General features: G+C 38.9%; 1 protein-coding gene across 3 annotated transcripts in view; it reads right to left on the bottom strand.

Moving 5' to 3' along the window:
- The window catches only part of PTGER3 (prostaglandin E receptor 3), a 220,083-nt gene that overhangs the window by 18,513 nt on the left and 184,418 nt on the right, over positions 1–17,152 (bottom strand). The gene's annotated exons all lie outside the window — the stretch shown is intronic.

Here is a 17,152-nt window from a genome sequence, read left to right as displayed (position 1 = left end):
AACCTTAAGTTTACCCAGTTTGAATCTATGGGTCATAATTCTCAATTATCTGGAGAGACAATCATATTAATTAGTCCAATGAGACCAGTGTAGATTGTATAATCCAAACAGAGTTGCATTGAGGATGTGTGATCAGTTCTGAGAGAAGCGATATGGGCTTTCAGAGTTTCCAAAAAAATGTTTACTACCGATTAAAAGGACAAGAAGGATTTTCACGGTAGATCAAAAAGTTTGGTAATATGCCCTGGATGTTTCACAGCTTGATGCCACTATCTAGTTGTGCCACTAAGAGATCCAGAGACTCTTATGCTAGTTTTTTCACTTCTCTGAAAGAGAAAAAATGCTTGTAGACTTCTAAGGTGTTTATCACTATACCCTGATAGCTGAAGATTATAAATAATATTTTTATTTAGGAGCTGTTAACAAAGTTGTCAGTTATCTTTATGACCTAGTCAAGATAACTCATTAGCTTTTATACAATGCAATTATTGAAGACATAAAAAAAGTACAAAAAAGTTAGCTGGGTATGGTGGCAGGCGCCTGTAATCCCAGCTACTTGGTCGGCTGAGGCAGGAGAATCACTTGAGCCGCTGAGGTGGAAGTTGCAGTGAGTCGATATTGCGCCATTGCACTCCAACCTGGGCAACAAAAGTGAAACTCCATCTAACAAAAAAGAAAAAAAATGGACATTGATAGTAACATCAGCATCAAAACAGAATTGCATTTCCCCAATTCAAATAGGTCACAAATGATGATCCAAAACTTAACTGAAGCAAAACAATCAATTACTGAAGACATTTGCTCTGTAATTTTATACCAACTCTTTATTATGGTTTTTGTTTTTCAATTTTTTAAGGTTAGAAGGTGTTTCAGAATGTGACTTAATAAGAATTTTTTAAAAGCTTTTTTTTACTTTTTATTTTGAAATAGTTGTGGATTCATAATTTGCAAAATGGATAGTTCTTGGGCACCCTTCACTTACTTTCTCCCAGGGGTTACATCTTACATTAACTATAGTACAACGTCAAAACTGGGAAATTGACATTGGTACAATGTGGTGTATAGTTCTATGCCATTTTTTTATATGTATGCATTCCTGTACCAACCGCTAGAAGCAAGATATGGAATTCTTCCACCACCACAAAGATTTGTTGGTGTTAATATTTTACCAATTTATGTCCAATGTAGAAAACTTGCCTTCTTTTAAGTCTCTGTACCCATCTCCCCAACCCATTTATAATATTGTTGTGTTAAATATTTTCTGTACATACATTTAGATTCATATCGGAAAATATTGTACTTTTAGCTTTGACTACTAAACTAAATTTAGAACACACAAGAGCAGAAGGAACGTCTTTTGTATTACTTATATTTGTTGTTCTTGATGTTTTAAGATTCCTTCTTTAATCATTTCCATTCGCTTTCAAGGGGTTTCTTTAGCCATTGTTTTAATGTATGTGGCTTGTGAAAGCTTCTCTTAATTTTCATTAATCTGAAAATGCATTTATTTCCTTTTCATTTCTGAAGGAAAATGTTGCCAGATTCAAAATTTGGGTTTGACAGTTCTTTTCTTTCAGGACTTGAAATTTGTTGTACCATTTCCTTCTGATCATTGTGAATTCTGATGAGAAATCCACTGTCACTCAAATTGTTTTTTCCCCTGATAGTTAAGGTGTCATTTATTTCTTGGTGCTTTCAAGATTTTTTGTTCTTAGTTTTCTTTTTATTTTGATATGGATTAGTATGGATTTCTTGTGTTTGGATTTCACTTATTTTTATTGATTGATTGATTGATTGATTGAGATAGAGTCTCACTCTGTCACCCAGGCTCGAGTGTAGTGGCGTGATCTCGGCTCACTGCAAGTTCCGCCTCCCGGGTTCACACCATTCTCCTGCCTCAGCCTCCCGAGTAGCTGGGACTACAGGCGCCTGCCACCACGCCTAGCTAATTTTTTGTATTTTTAGTAGAGACGAGGTTTCACCATGTTAGCCAGGATGGTCTTGATCTCCTGACCTTGTGATCCACCTCAGCCTCCCAAAGGAAAATATTTTCTTAAGTGCAATTTTAATATAACCTAAACTATATATTCTTGGCCCTTGTTCACAAATAATTCATGACTACAGTTGCAATAGTAGTAGAAACATACTCATTATTCACAGCACATAAATTGAGGCCAGTTTGCTGGGGATAATTTCTGCTTATGTATTCTGCTTTATTGCTTTATTAAACAAAATTTTATATTTTTACTACAATATTCTTAGAGAAAAGATAGCCATAAAATACATAAAATACAGTGAATGTCTCAAGAACCATTGTTATATTTGCTCAGCCGATTTTGAACTCTGTGATCCTAGAAAGTTCACTTAATCTCTTTATAGTTCACATCTCAATTGGTAAAATGGGACGATAGAGGCAATGATCTACTGAGCTCAGGAATTAATACAAAACACAGATTCTTTCTGTTTGTTTTTGGCATGACATAGCTTTTGGTTATTTCATTGCTCTTTAGTATCATCTATAGAAAGCACACAGAAAAAGGAAACAACGTTGAAACAAATGCATCACTTTTAAACTTTAGTTCCTAAATGTACCAGTAATTATAATTGAGGTATGAACTGCAGTCACTTTTTCTAAGACGAACTTTCTAAAATTCTATTATTCTCTGAAAACCTCATTTCTGTGGGTATAGTTTTCCTATTATTAGTAAAGACATTTGATCCTGAGTTTTAGCAAACAACCTGACATAGTGAAAGGGGAGAGTGTCCTGGAAAAAGCAGGGACTGTGGAATTAGGAAACTGACATTTGCCACTGAGTCTGGGCCAGTTTATTGAATGTCTTCAAACCTCAGATTTCTTATCTTTCAGAAAATTGAGACCAACCAAATAAACCCTAAAAAGATTATAATGAGAATTTGAACTACATTACTGGTCAGATGGAAATGACATAAAACATTTTTATCAACATGCCCTAGAGTCCAGGACCTGTGTTCTTTCTCTGAGTACCTGAGTAAGCTCCTACCAACATTTGGTTTTTCAGCAGTAAAATAGAGGTAATATCTGTTCTAACCACCTCACAGAGTTATTCGTTGAACACAAAGCAATAAAATTACTTTTATTTATTGCAAAATGATATATAAATGATGTTCACTAAGGTTTTATGGAAGTTTAAAAATTATTAGTTTTTTTTTAAATATTTGAATAGACTTGCTTAGGTTGAAACTTCAATAAGGTGTTAGATGTCAGACACACAGAGTTCAATGATCCGCCTTGAGTTTTTCCCCACTGCTTTCTCATTTTGCTGCTAAGGGTAAGCACCAGAGTTGGCCTGTGTCAGAACTGAGAATCAGGAGTGGGCTGCCTTTGCTGCTTCTCACTGTCCCCTGCTTTCTCTGTAGCGCCCACTGTGAGATGCTCCTATTCTCATGCTGAATTTCATCCTTTTGCTCATTACTTCCATAAATTATTCCTTAGAAAGAGCAAAGAATGAATTAAATAATTAATTTCGAGCATTTGCATAACAATACAAAACAATATCCTTTTTAAAGATTTGCCACAATTTTAGTTTTGTGAAAAATGTTGGAGTCATGTATCTATTTAATCACCATTTTCCATTCAGTGTCTTTATGGTGCCTAGTCTGTCATATTCTCATTAGTTTTCTTTTTTTTCAATTTGTCAATGGCTTCACCTGTGTGCCTTACAACTATTTGGCTCTTTTTATCAACTTCATGAAGATTTGCATATATTGCAAGATTTACAATTTTAGTTGGCACTATATGTACTTGGCACTGTAATTTTATTGTATTATTAGGTATTTACAGTATCTGGTAATCAGCAAGAAACAGATAAAAATGCTTTGACATAATAGACGAAAACACAGGCTAGTGATTAATTCACCAGTGAACGTATTTGTGTTATTAAGACCTTGCATTCTTACACAAATGCCAATTGCAGGAACTTGTAATGAATGCAGAAGGAGGCTAGCTATGACTGCATTTACAAAGTACTATTACTATTATTCCCATTTTACTCATGAGAAACTGAACCTTAGCCATGTTGAGGAAGTTGCCAAGAAAGACGTTGCGTATGGCAGAGTCAGGACTTGAATCTGTATTGGTTTGACTTTCCGAGTTCTTCAGACATCAAAGAACTTACAATTTGGTTATGTGTTTTTGAGGAAGAACAAAGAAAGAAGAAATGAGTCAAGATAATACAAGATAATAAAACTGTTAATTAAGTGTACAGTTATGTGACCTAGACTATCCATTTTTCATGAATTCAGAAAGAGTATGGGACCGTAGTATTAGAGTGGGCGGGGGGGAGTGGGCGCTGGATTTGCAGATCATTTGGTAATGTCCTCATTATTTGGATGAGGAAACTGAAGTCAAGACAAGTAAAGTGATTGTCCCAAACTAACAAAAATGGCTCTTACAACTAGAACTCCTACTTTTTTCTAAGATAATTTTGTAACTAATTGAAAATAGTATATATTCTAATTGTGAGATTAGAATTTTTTAATAATATATAACAGGCACTCAATATTTTATTCAATGTCATTTTATTCAACTTTGCTTCTTAATAACATTGATAAGAAAAAAAATGTGATTCCCCGTTGGGGCTACTGTCTGTGTGGAGTTTGCACATTGTTATGTCCAGAGTGGGTTTCTGCTTGGCTACCTGAGATGCTGGGAAGGACTTTGGCCACCTGAGACCATGAACTGAAATAATAGGGTAAATAATTATCTTTCTTGCTTGTATTAATCTTTCTTAAATGAACGTATACCTTACATTTACCTCAAGGTTTAAGGTTAGAAGGGTTTTGTTTTTGATTTAGAAGTTTGGTGACATTTTTGTGAGCAGAAATATGCCATAAATATTTGTCTCTTTTTTAAATTAATTACCCTATGGTAAAATTGACTTCAATAGTCATCGTTTCACTTAAAGTTGCAATTTTCAAGAATCGACCAATGATGTTATGTGAGACCTTATTGTATATCATAAAGTTTTTCAAACTGGAGAAGAAAAGACCATGAAAGAGAACAGAGACTTAGTACTATGGTGACACATAAGAGGCCAAGAAAAATGTAGAATGATTCATCCATTAAACCTGCCTATATGGAAATTTATATAAGGCACTGTTGGGTCCTGTAGCTAAGGAATTATTGAGTAACTTACACAGTCTGTTAGGGAACAGAGACACTTCTACAAAGAACACTATAATGGAGTAAGAACAATTTAAAAGGAAAGTCACATAGTGGTATGGCCACTAGGAGTGGGGAGTTATTAATTCAGCCTAAGGGATTCCCACTGATCTTGTTATAATGCTTCACAGAAGTGACAATTAAGTTTACTGGGCACCTGAAGGGCAGGGAGTTATTCCATCTAGAAAGAACTGCAAAGGGATAATGTATTATAAAACAAACATGTTAAAGGAATAGCAAGAAATTCAAAGAGGTCCTAAATACTTATGCAAAAGCCTTAGAGATGCATTTTGAATAATTTTTGGCTTGTTAAAATTGTAGAATCATTCTGTCCAGAAAGGTTTTGCTCATTTCTAATTTTGCTTAAGTCAAAAATCCTTCAGAATGCATTTCTAATTTTCTGGTGTTAGCATTAGCAGCCTCTACATTAACATTCAAAGTTTAATAATCAGCACAACCTGTAAGTGTTGACCACCCGTGACTAAATGCTATGTTTGCTTTTATGCCTTTGAAGAAATGCGTAGACTTTGCTAGGATACTCGCTTTTCAGTTATAAAGGGAAACATTTACATTTTACTCCATAAATTTGTGCAATCATTGTATGTCAATCCAACATAAATAAAACTTAAAGAGAAAAGAATCAATTAGAATTAACTGAAATAGCACTGACTAAATGTGAGCTGATACAATGACAATCTTCATGGTTCCATTAGCAAAAAACAAAAACAAACTTCTCTGTAGAGTATCTGCAGCTTGCTGTGTGTTTCCCTCTCAGAATATTTATCATTTGTAAAACTTACTTGTTTTTTTTTCTTCCAGAAAGCAAACTCTCATTTCTTAATATTTTTATGCTTCTGTGGAACTCTTTGGCTGTTAAAGTTGACATAAGAACTTCTATTTCATAATAGCTTACCTGTTTGTTCCCTTCCCTCCTTGGAGCTCAGGGACTAGGTCTTGAGCGGGGGGATGACATATTAATCATCTAGAATTTCCAGTATCTAGCACCTAGTAGTTGTTTAATCAATGAAAAGTGGATGATTGAGAATAAATGAATAAAACTGTTGTGAAAGCCCCATTCATCTGAGGATCTATATATTGGCCAGGGTGGGCCTGGTAAGAAGTAAAATTTAGTGTCTAAGAGAGATTACCCTGAAATATTGGAATTTTAGGGAACCAAAATTAGCACCTCTTTTTTTCACCCACTCTTGAACTTATGAAATGAGATACATAAAACAAATGGAGATTTAAACATACTAAATAAAAAAAATATTAATAGTAACTGGTAAGTTCTTTAGAGATCATGACTTACATCTGCTCTCAAAATAGTTCACAGATACTTCATCCCAGGGTTAGGCAGATTTATCTCCAAGTCATCAGCTTAGCTGGACACTGCAGGGTCCTCCTATTACGTGATAGGCAATAGAGATATTGTGCTGAAAAAGTCCTGCTTTCACACTGTTGAAGTGAAGTGAATGGATAATTTTGATATAGTGTAATGGTGAACTATATAGGGAATTAAGGGAGGACAGGAGAGAGTCTCATAGCTTTGACTTAGAAGACTCAAGGAATGAAATATCCAAGATGTGTTTGAAGGAAGGATAAGAGTTGTCTAATAAAGAAGGGAATGTTCTAGACCAGAAAACCAAACCAAAGAAAACAAACATGAAATGTTTGAGACACAAAGGTTTTGTTTTTGATGATCAGAAGGTAGAAGATGAATGGAGGGAGAGAAGACAAGGAGGAGGAAAAGAAGAAAGAAGGGAGTAAGAATGAGACAGGAGAGCTTGCTGAGGATGGATCAGGAAGGGCTTTGCAAGCAATTTTATGTACTATCCACTGGACCCTCTCCTAAGGGAACAAACAGAGGATAACTGAATGGTTCTTAGCAGGAGGATAGCACAATAGATCTTTCACTGTGTGAAACACTAAGAAAGATAGCAAAATAAACATTTAGGAGGCTTGAACTCCAGGAGAGGCAGGGAAGTTGGAGAGAGGACGACAGATCGGAGACACTTGTAGGATGTAAAGTCAAGAGGCTTGGTGGTAGTTTATTTAAAGAAGGGGGGCCGATGCCCAGGTTCTCTGTCTTAGAGAAAGAGATGATGGGCCATAACATGAGCTACAGCTGCATCTAGTTGCTATGGATTTATTTGCTAAGAGGATTTTTTTTCTCAATTTCAGCTGGGACAAGTACTCTCCCATGTTCATCTTTGCCCAATATGTGATCCGGAACAGTTCAATACAATTAGCAACTTCAGATCATTGGCAGGACTGAAATAGCAAAGTGTGATATCACCTACAAATTAAGATGTATTACTAAGCATCCTCAGAGTGCTTTGGATCTGTATGATTTGCTTCCCCATTGATCATGCATTCAGACGGAATTCTCTGAAGACTGTCCTGTCTTCAGAGAATACAGATGCCTAATAATCCAGATGTAGCTGGTTAGAGGATTCTACTGCTAGAAGAAAATTTTGACTCTACTAAAGCCAACCCTCTTCAAGAATCATAGATCATGAAAAAAATCTTTAAAGCTATTTAGGACAATGTTTTCAATCCTGGGTCAAGATCCATTCGTGAGTTATGAAATCACTTCTGTGGGTTACATCTTGCTTACTTGTCTTAAAAACTGAACTAGAATGTAATAGACTAGAATAGAAAATATCAAAGCACATCACATATATAACAAATGGATTTTTTTTGTGAAACAAGCATGGATGGGAACAGAGAAGAAAGGCATTTTGGTAGCAATAACAATCTGAACGAAGGTGGAAAGGTAGGAAAACATAAAGAACGTGTGGAGAATATCAAGTAGTTCATGATGGCTATGGTGAGTATAGATGTAGATGATTTGTGGAAGATAAAATTGGATAATCGCTGAAACCCATATTATATGGGGACATGAAAAACAACTTAGGAATTAGTATTCAGTAGGCATTCAGTAGGCAAAGGAGAATCATGGAAGGTTCTTGAGCAGGCAATCTACATAAGGGAAAGTTTAATATGAGAGCAGTGGGGAGGATCATTCTTTACAGAAATCAGGTAGCAGTTGTAGCAATAATCCAGACATGGGGAACTAAAAATCTACATGTCAAATTTTCTTCCTACCTTAGAGCTTTACACATGCCATTCTCTTTGCCTCGGGCACTCTCCACCACAGCTTTTACCACCTTATTCTAACTGTTTACTTCTAGTTTTTAAAAATATATTAGTCAAAGTTTTTATCTAAGAGAAATTTTTTGACCTCCCCAAGACTCCTATTATATATCACTCTTTTGATCAGGTAATTAACGTGCTGTTATTTCATGTCTGTGTCCTCTGTTAGAATGCAATGTCCATAAGCAGAAGGAATCTGTCTTGTTTACAGCAGTTATCTCTAGCAATTAGGATGCCTTGCACACTGTTGACTAATAACTTTTTGCTGAATAAATGAAAGAGCTGTGACACTTACCATAGGAAAAAAGAAATCAATGTGGAGGACATTGGAAAGGAAAATCAGCATGACTTGGGGATTTACTGGGTCTTACACCAAGGGAAAGGAAAAGCCAGAGATTCAGTTGTTGCTCTGTAAACAAACATTTGTTCCACATACACTCTGTGTAAGGTACTGGTGCTGGGCCCTGGGAACATGGAGATGAATAAGATATAATTTCCTCAAATCGAGACGCTCACAGTTGGCCATCAGCAAATTCTTATGTAACTCTTACTATAAGCCAAGTACTTTTTTGTTTAAAGCGCTTTATATACATTAACTGGACAATAACTTTATGAGGCAGATACTATTATCATTCCCATTTTATAGGTGAGTTTTATAGAAATTAAGCCAAGGAGAGATTAAATAACTTGCCTAAGTTCATACCGGTAAGTGTCAGAACTAGGATTTGGTTGCTTTTTCCTAACTACTATGCCATATTGCTTCTTTGATTTTTGCAAAGTGGCATTATAATAGATAGTTCAGAATACCTGGTCCAGAAGCAGTCCAGAAAAGAAAGTGGCCATCTATCCAGAAGGGAGAGTCAAGGAAGGGGACGCGACAGTGTCACGTGGAAAGAGTGACAGGGAAAACATTCTAGGTGATAGCATTTCAAGGCAAGAAAGTATGAAACAACATGATGTTTTGGGAGATCTACAATCCATTTAGAATTCCTGGAGAATTCCTGGAGGGAGAGGACAACAGATAAAGCTACTGGTGAGATCAGCAGGAGAGGTTTATCTACCACTCTAAGGCACTGAGACCTAATTCCAAAGGTTATCACGAATACAGGAATATCATAAGCAGTAGGGGTGTGGCGAAGTGGGATATGATCCAAAATCAGACTTGCTGATTAGAAATACCACCTTAGCAGTAGTGAGGAAGGATAGGTTTAGAGCGTGAGCTGGAAATAGACAGATTAGGAGGTGACTGCAATCAGCCAGGCAGGAGATTATGAGGGACCCATTTAAGGCATTAGTAGTGGACACAGAAAGAAGAATTTAAGAGCACTGCAGAACTTGGAGAGGCACTAGATGTTGGGAATAGAAAGGAAGCAAGCTAAGGATCTCTTCAAGGTTCTTGACTTATAAAATCAGGCCACAAAAAGACGGGTGGGACAACAGAGATGACAGTAAGTTATTTTTGGAGCATGTTTCATTAGAGATAGGCTGACTTCCTGGGTAAAATGTCCCATACTTGACAATGTGGGGTCTTTACTTACTAAGAAGTTTGAAGCTCACAAGTGTTAGTGGAAGTCATGGATGTGAATGAAGACATGGAGGGAAAGGACAAATCCGAGAACTAATGGAAGGACTGAGCACAGAACCTTGAGGGATCAATCACAGCAGGGGTGGGAAGAAGAGGAGCCGGAAGAGAAGAGCAGCGATGACATGACCATAGAGGCAGGAAGACACTCATCTGGAGCCACATCACAGAAACAAAGATGCCACACCTTTCCTGGACTGTCATCTGGGAAATTCCTACTCATTTGTTCTTCAAAGTTCGACTCAAGCACTTCCTTCTCTGGGAAGCGTTCCTTGACTGCCCCCTTCCATGTAAAGCCTGTTTCACTTTGCTGCCAACTGCTACTTGTGTACAACTTGAACTTTAAAGAAAGTACCCCTTCATATCCTTCTGTCTGAACGCCTGTCTTAACACTTGGCCGTAAGCACCTTGGGGGTCCTATACCACATTGCTGACCAGAGGGCTTGGCCTGTAGAAGATGCCTAATACATATTTGCTGAGTGAAGCACTGTAGGAAACATTGAGTATCATTAAGACTTCCACAGAAGAGCCACTGCAAAATCTGTGCCAACTGTGGACGCTTCTAGAACAGAGACTTTCAGTTTTCCAAATAACCCATGTTGGTCTTAATGAAAGCCTTCCTATTAATTACTTTCTGAAGTCCTAATCTTATTTCAGAGGCCAATTACATCTTCTATGAGTATATTTTCACCACCAACCTAGAGATCAAACCACCAACAAAGACCCCGAGTCCTGAGTTAATCATCCTTCTATACAAACTGTCTTATGCATATTTTTCTTATTGCACAGACCAAACATGTTATAATGATGGGCTCATCTCTGTGTCTTACATCAGGATGACGAGACTATGAGCTTTTCGATTGAAAGACCAATGTCTTGAAGATCTGTGGCTCCAGCAGTTATCACAGCAGACAAGCATTTGGTAAGACCTTGGGATAGGGAAGAGGAATTAGATGGTGCCTTGATTTCTGGCCATCAAATGGGCCACCATCAAAGGGTACTGGCAGCTCTATCAGGCTGAGATTGCTTGAGGTGTTCCCGCAGTCTGAATCATAGGCTGTTTGCGATGGAACTATAACTCCAACCCAGACTTCTGCATTTTTCCCAGGCAGCAGGATACGGGGTGCATGCTCTTACTTCCAGATCAGCTTCTCTGCTCTGATTGCCTTAACTGGATTTTAAACTACTCTCTCTGTCTCCATGCTAACTTAGAGCCTGTTCTCCTTACCACATCAGAGGTGTGTCTAAGAAACAGTTCTGCTCAAAGCATGTTATACAAGTTTTTCACGATTGCCTCAACCTGCCTTTACAGTTGTATATCTGCCACCAGTCCTGGTTCACCACCACCCTGTCAATACAAAACTCTCTGCTGTTTCCTGAATAGACCACAAACGCCCCCACGCTAGTGCTCTTAGCTCAGGCTGTTTCCTCTTCTGCAAATTCCCTTCTCCACCTCTAAGAGTTCTAACTTGTCATGCAAGGCTCTTGTATTATTTACTTGATAAAGAGTTCTCTAATCATCCAGGTAGAGTTTTTTCTCTCTGCTCTGTGTTGCAGGCTTTTAAGAATGTACCTCTATTATGGCTTATCACACTATTCATATTTATTTTTTTACTCATTCCTCTTCCATAATTTAATATTCTTCGAGGGCAAGTATCAAAATCTTCAAGGAAATCTACAGGCTAATTACTTGCAATTAAGAATGTCTGGGCCAGGCGTGGTGGCTCACACATGTAATCCCAGCATGTTGGGAGGTCGAGGGGGGCGGATCACTTGAGGTCAGGAGTTTGAGACCAGCCTGGCCAACATGATGACGCCCCATCTCTACTAAAACTACAAAAACAAATTAGCCAGATGTGATGGCGGGTGCCTGTAGTCCCAGCTACTTGGGAGGCTGAGGTGGGAGAACCTCTTGAACCTGGGAGGTAGAGGTTGCAGTGCCGAGATGGTGCCATTGCACTCTAGCCTGGGTGACAGAGTGAGACTTTGTCAAAAAAAAAAAAAAAAAAAAAGTCTGGAAAGATAAAGGTCCTGACATAGTCACTAAATATGCCCATGAGGCCAGGCTAGATCTTAAGGAAGCTCTCCTACTTGGTGTGGCAAGAGAGAAACTTGCAGGTACATTATTTACAGATTAATAAAATCCTTCAGTGGCTCAAATTTATCTATGCTTAGCTTGCAAACAGACGGCATTTGATTCACAGTCCTGTCTTCCTCATCCACAATATACATTACTAAATATCGTGAGAGGCAGGGGTCTGTAGGCCCTCCAGATTAATTTTATTTGCTGGTTTTGGCCTATAAGATAAAAGTCAAACTCCTAAGCAAAACATCCAGGGTTATTATACCTTAGATATACCATGTTGTTGTATATCCCAGGCTTTTACAAACACTGTCCCCACTGCCTCCAATCTGTGTACCTTCACCCAGTCCCGTTTTTCCCAGCAACCATTTAGTTCATCTAGTATACTCCTATGTCACCTTTACAGTTTCACTCGAACCTCACCTCTGTGACGCCCACCCTCACTTTCATAAGAAGACTTGGGCTTTTCCTCTCTATGCTCGTGGTGTTTCTGAATACTTCTGATACTTATAAATCACTATAATTGTCTGTTTCCTTACTGTTTTCCCTTTGAGACTGTAGTTGTTGATTGTAGGTTCTGTATCTTATCTCCATAGCTTTAGAATATGACACAATGTCTGTTTATTATTTAAAAGCTCACATGTTGTAAATAATAAATAAATAAATGTTTTATTCCTTCATTCAACAAGTACTATTTACCAAAATATTCATCCATGGGTTTGGTTGGTTTAACTTCTAGTAGCTGAGTTCCCCTGGAGGTGGGCACAAAGTAATGTACAAATAGAACACAGAAATCCAAACAGATGTCATTAGGGAAGCTTGTGTGCAGAGAGAAAGATCATAGCCACTAAGATTGTGCTCTGGATAATAATGCCTCATCTCCAGAGAGGCAGGACAGTCTGAGTCAAAGGAAACTCTTCTTAGGAAGGGTCTAGAAAATCATGAAGACTTCTAGAACAAGAATGAAAATGGAAGTCAAAATAAAAATGGAAGTCCTATTCTACAAAATGGAACATTAGTGGAAACTCATGCATGTGTTCCAATCATCATCAGAAGAATGAACTTCAAAAGTTCATAAATCTTGAATTATAACTGCTCTGTAACCATACAGGAGAGAAAAAATACCATGCCATAGTGGGAGGTTGTTGGAGCCACAGGAAGTGGCTCAGTAGATTGGGTGGTAGACAAGACTGAATGTAAGAAATCTGTAAGAAGCTGGGCATATTAGGCCATTCATGCTTCCCAGAAGCCAGTTCCCCAGAAGCCAAGCAGATACCAGTGCCATGTTGTAAAGCCTGCCAAACCATGAACCAATTAAATCTCCTTTTCGTTTTTTTTTTTTTTAAAATAAATGAGCCCGTCTCACAGATTACAACCTGAAGTACATTCCAGTGCCATGCTTGTACCTTCTTTACTCATAATGGAAGGCAAAACAGAAGGCACTTCATAGGGTGAAAGCAAGAGCAAGATAGAGCATATGTGTGTCGGGGCGGGGGTGGTCTCTCACTTTACAACAACGAAATTTGCCAGATCTCACTCACTATCATGAGAACTGCACCAAGCCCTGGGGATCTGCCTCCATGCATGACCCAAACACCTCCCATCAGGCCCCATCTCCAACATTGGGGATTACAATTCAACGTGAGATTTGGGCATGGACAAATACCCAAACTATATCATTCCACTCCTCTTCTCCACCCCTCAAATCTCACGTCCTTCTCATGCTGTGAAATACAATCATGCTTTCTCTATAGTACCCCCAAATCTTAACTTGCCCTGGCATTAATTCAAAAGTTCCAAATCTAAAGTCTAAGTCCAAAGTTTCATCTGGAGATAAGTTCCTTCCACCTATAAGCCTGAAAAGTCAAAACTATTTACTTCCAAGATACAATGTGAGTACAAGCATTGGGTAAACATTCCCATTCCAAAAGGGGAAAATTGGCCAAAAGAAAAAGGCTACAGGCTCTACGCAAGTTTGAAACCCAGCAGGGCAGTCAATAAATCTTATAGCTCCAAAATAGTCTCCTTTGACTCTATACCCCACTTTCTGGACACAGTGGTACAAGGTGTGGGCTCCCAAGGCCTTTGGCCAGCTCTGGTCTGTAGCTTTGCAGGGTTCGGTCCCTGTGGCTGCTCTCATGGGTTGGAGTTGCATGTCTGTAGCTCTTCTACACTGAGGGTGCAAACTGCCAGTGGTTCTACCATTCTTTGGTCTGAAGGATGGTGGCCCTCTTCTCACAGTTGCACTAGGCAATGTCCTAGTGGGGATTCTGTGTGGGGACTCCAATGCCACATTTCCTCTCTGCACTACCCGAATAGAGGTTCTCTGTGAGGGCTTGCCCTGATAAGCAGCTTAGACACCCAGGCTTTTCCATATGTTCCCTGAAATCTAGGTGGAGGGTGCCAAGCCTCCACCACTCTTGCACTCTGTATACCTGAAGGCTTAACACCATGTGGAAGCCACCAATACTTATGGCTTGCACCATCTGGAACTGCTTCCTGAGCTACTCCTGGGCCCCTTTGAGCTATGGCTAGTGCTGGAGCAGCCAGGATGCAAGGAGCATTGTCCTGAGGTTGTGCAGGGCAGCAGAGCCCTGGGCCTGGCCCACGAAATCATTCTTCCTTCCTAGGTATTTGATTCTGTGATGGGCTATCTCAAAAATCTCTGAAATGCCTTTAAAATTGTTTTCCTATTGTCTTGGCTATTAGCACTTGGCTCCCTTTTATTTATGCAAATTTCTCTAGCAAGTGGTTTCTCTACAGCCTCTTGGATTCCTCTCCAGAAAAATGCTTTTTCTTTCCCTGCCACACGGTCAGGCTGAGAAATCTTCTAAACATGTATGCTCTGCTTTCCTTTTAAATATAAATTCAATTTTAAGTCATTTCTGTGCTCTGGTATCTGAACATAGGCTGTTAGAAGCACTCAGACCACATTTTGAACCCTTTGCTGCTTAGAAATGTCTTCCTTCCTTCAATCTAGATACCTTAGGTTGTCACTCTCAAGTCCAAACTTCCACAGATTCCTAAGGCATGGATACAATACAGCCAAATTCTTTGCTAAGGAATAAAAGGGTGACCTTTGCTCCAGTTCCCAATAATTCCTCATTTCAGTCTGAAACCTTCTCAGCCTGGATTTTATTGTCCATATCACTATTGGCATTTTGGTCACAACCATTTAATGGGTTTCTGAAAATTTGCAAAGTTTACCTCATCTTCCTGTCTTCTTCTGAGATGTCCAAACTCTTCTAACATCTTCCTATCACCTAGTTCCAAAGCTGCTTCCACATTTTTGGGTATCTATCTTTATAGCAATGTCTCACTTCTAAATATCAATTTTCTGTATTAGGCCATTGTTGCATTACTCTAAAGAAATATCTGAGACTGGGTAATTTATTTTTAAAAAAGGTTCAGTTGGTCCACGGTTCTGCAGGTCATACAAGCATGGTTCTGGTATCTGTTTGGGTTGTGGGGAGACCTTAGGGAGGTTTTACTCATGGTGGAAGATGAAGTGGGAGGAGGCACTTGGCATAACGAAAGCAGGAGCAAGAGAGACAGTAGGGGGTGGATAGGTGCCCCACTTTACAACAACCAGATCTCATGAGAACTTGCTCACCATCATGAGGACAGCACCAAGCCATGATGAATCTGTCTGGATGAACCAAACACCTCCCACCAGGCCCCATCTCCAACACTGGAGATTGCAATTCAACATGAGATTTGGGCAGGGACAAATATCCAAACTATATAACTGGAGAAGCCTCTGTCAGAGTTTTGAGATAGGGCTGACAGCAGAGACTATGTCCATGTCAGTATCCCTGGCATTGAGTTCATAACAAAGGCTCAAGATATGCTTATTGAATTGTTAAGTCATGATTTTTTTGCCATGGGCCCCTTGGTGAGAGAACTGAAACTAATGATTAGTCCCAAATCATTTGAGAAGGGTAGAGGAAAGCAAGAATGAGGAGAGCCTGAAACCACGCTAAGAATTTTAATGTGAATGCAAACCTTATTACCTAATGAGCTAGAGGCATACATTAGATGCAGAAATATCAACCTTCTTCTATCCTGAGCTGAACTTGCAAATTTTTTAAATCTTAGGACTTTTATAACCTGAAATGGGTACAACTATTAAATCCATATCTAGGGTCATTCAATTTTCAAGGTGCTATTTTAGCTTACCAAAAGTTAATGTATGCCCTCCCCTCCCACATTCCATTTGAGAAGTATATCTGTTAGATTAAGATACTTTCATCAAGGTCACTAGACTGCTTGTCAAAAGCCTTTTAAAGTCAGTCACTCCAAGAATTATAAATAGCTTTGGCCTCAAACATGATTGTGTTGAGGGAAGGGAGGGAAGAAAAGGAAAAGAAAGGTGACAGTTTGACAGTTGACTTTTTTTTTTTTTTTTGAGACGGAGTCTCGCTCTGTCGCCCAGGCTGGAGTTCAGTGGCCGGATCTCAGCTCACTGCAAGCTCCGCCTCCCGGGTTTACGCCATCCTCCTGCCTCAGCCTCCCGGATAGCCGGGACTATAGGCGCCCGCCACCTCGCCTGGCTAGTTTTTTTGTATTTTTTAGTAGAGACGGGGTTTCACCGTGTTAGCCAGGATGGTTTCGATCTCCTGACCTCGTGATCCGCCCGTCTTGGCCTCCCAAAGTGCTGGGATTACAGGCTTGAGCCACTGCGCCCAGCGGACAGTTGACTTTTTAAAAGCCATTGCCATATTACAGGTTTGAATTGCTTTTTAAATTTTTCTTTCCCATGAGTTTGAGGTTTATTGGACACGTTGATCTGAATGGGCATGGCCCCATGTTGAGAAAGTTGTGGGAGAGGGTTGGTGTTTTTCTTGATTGTATGTTCATATTGTTCTTCCTGTAATGGTTAGGGGTATTTCTCTTGAAGAACTATTAATAGTCTCTATTTTTAAATCTTGTAAACAGTTGTACATAAATGATGGTGTTTCCCTCTGTAATAATTACGTATAAGCTTTGTGTTAAAATTTCACTTGACTTCTTAGTAGAGTGAGACATTTTTCAAACTGAATAAAAATAACAACCATTACTGAACACTAACTATGTTCCAGGTACTGGACTAAGCCCTGAGCATACACCTATTGCTCGCTGCTTATAATAA

The sequence above is a fragment of the Macaca mulatta genome, chromosome 1, assembly GCF_049350105.2.
Source record: "Macaca mulatta isolate MMU2019108-1 chromosome 1, T2T-MMU8v2.0, whole genome shotgun sequence".
NCBI lineage: Eukaryota > Metazoa > Chordata > Mammalia > Primates > Cercopithecidae > Macaca > Macaca mulatta.
This window is presented reverse-complemented; position numbering and strand designations above follow the sequence as displayed.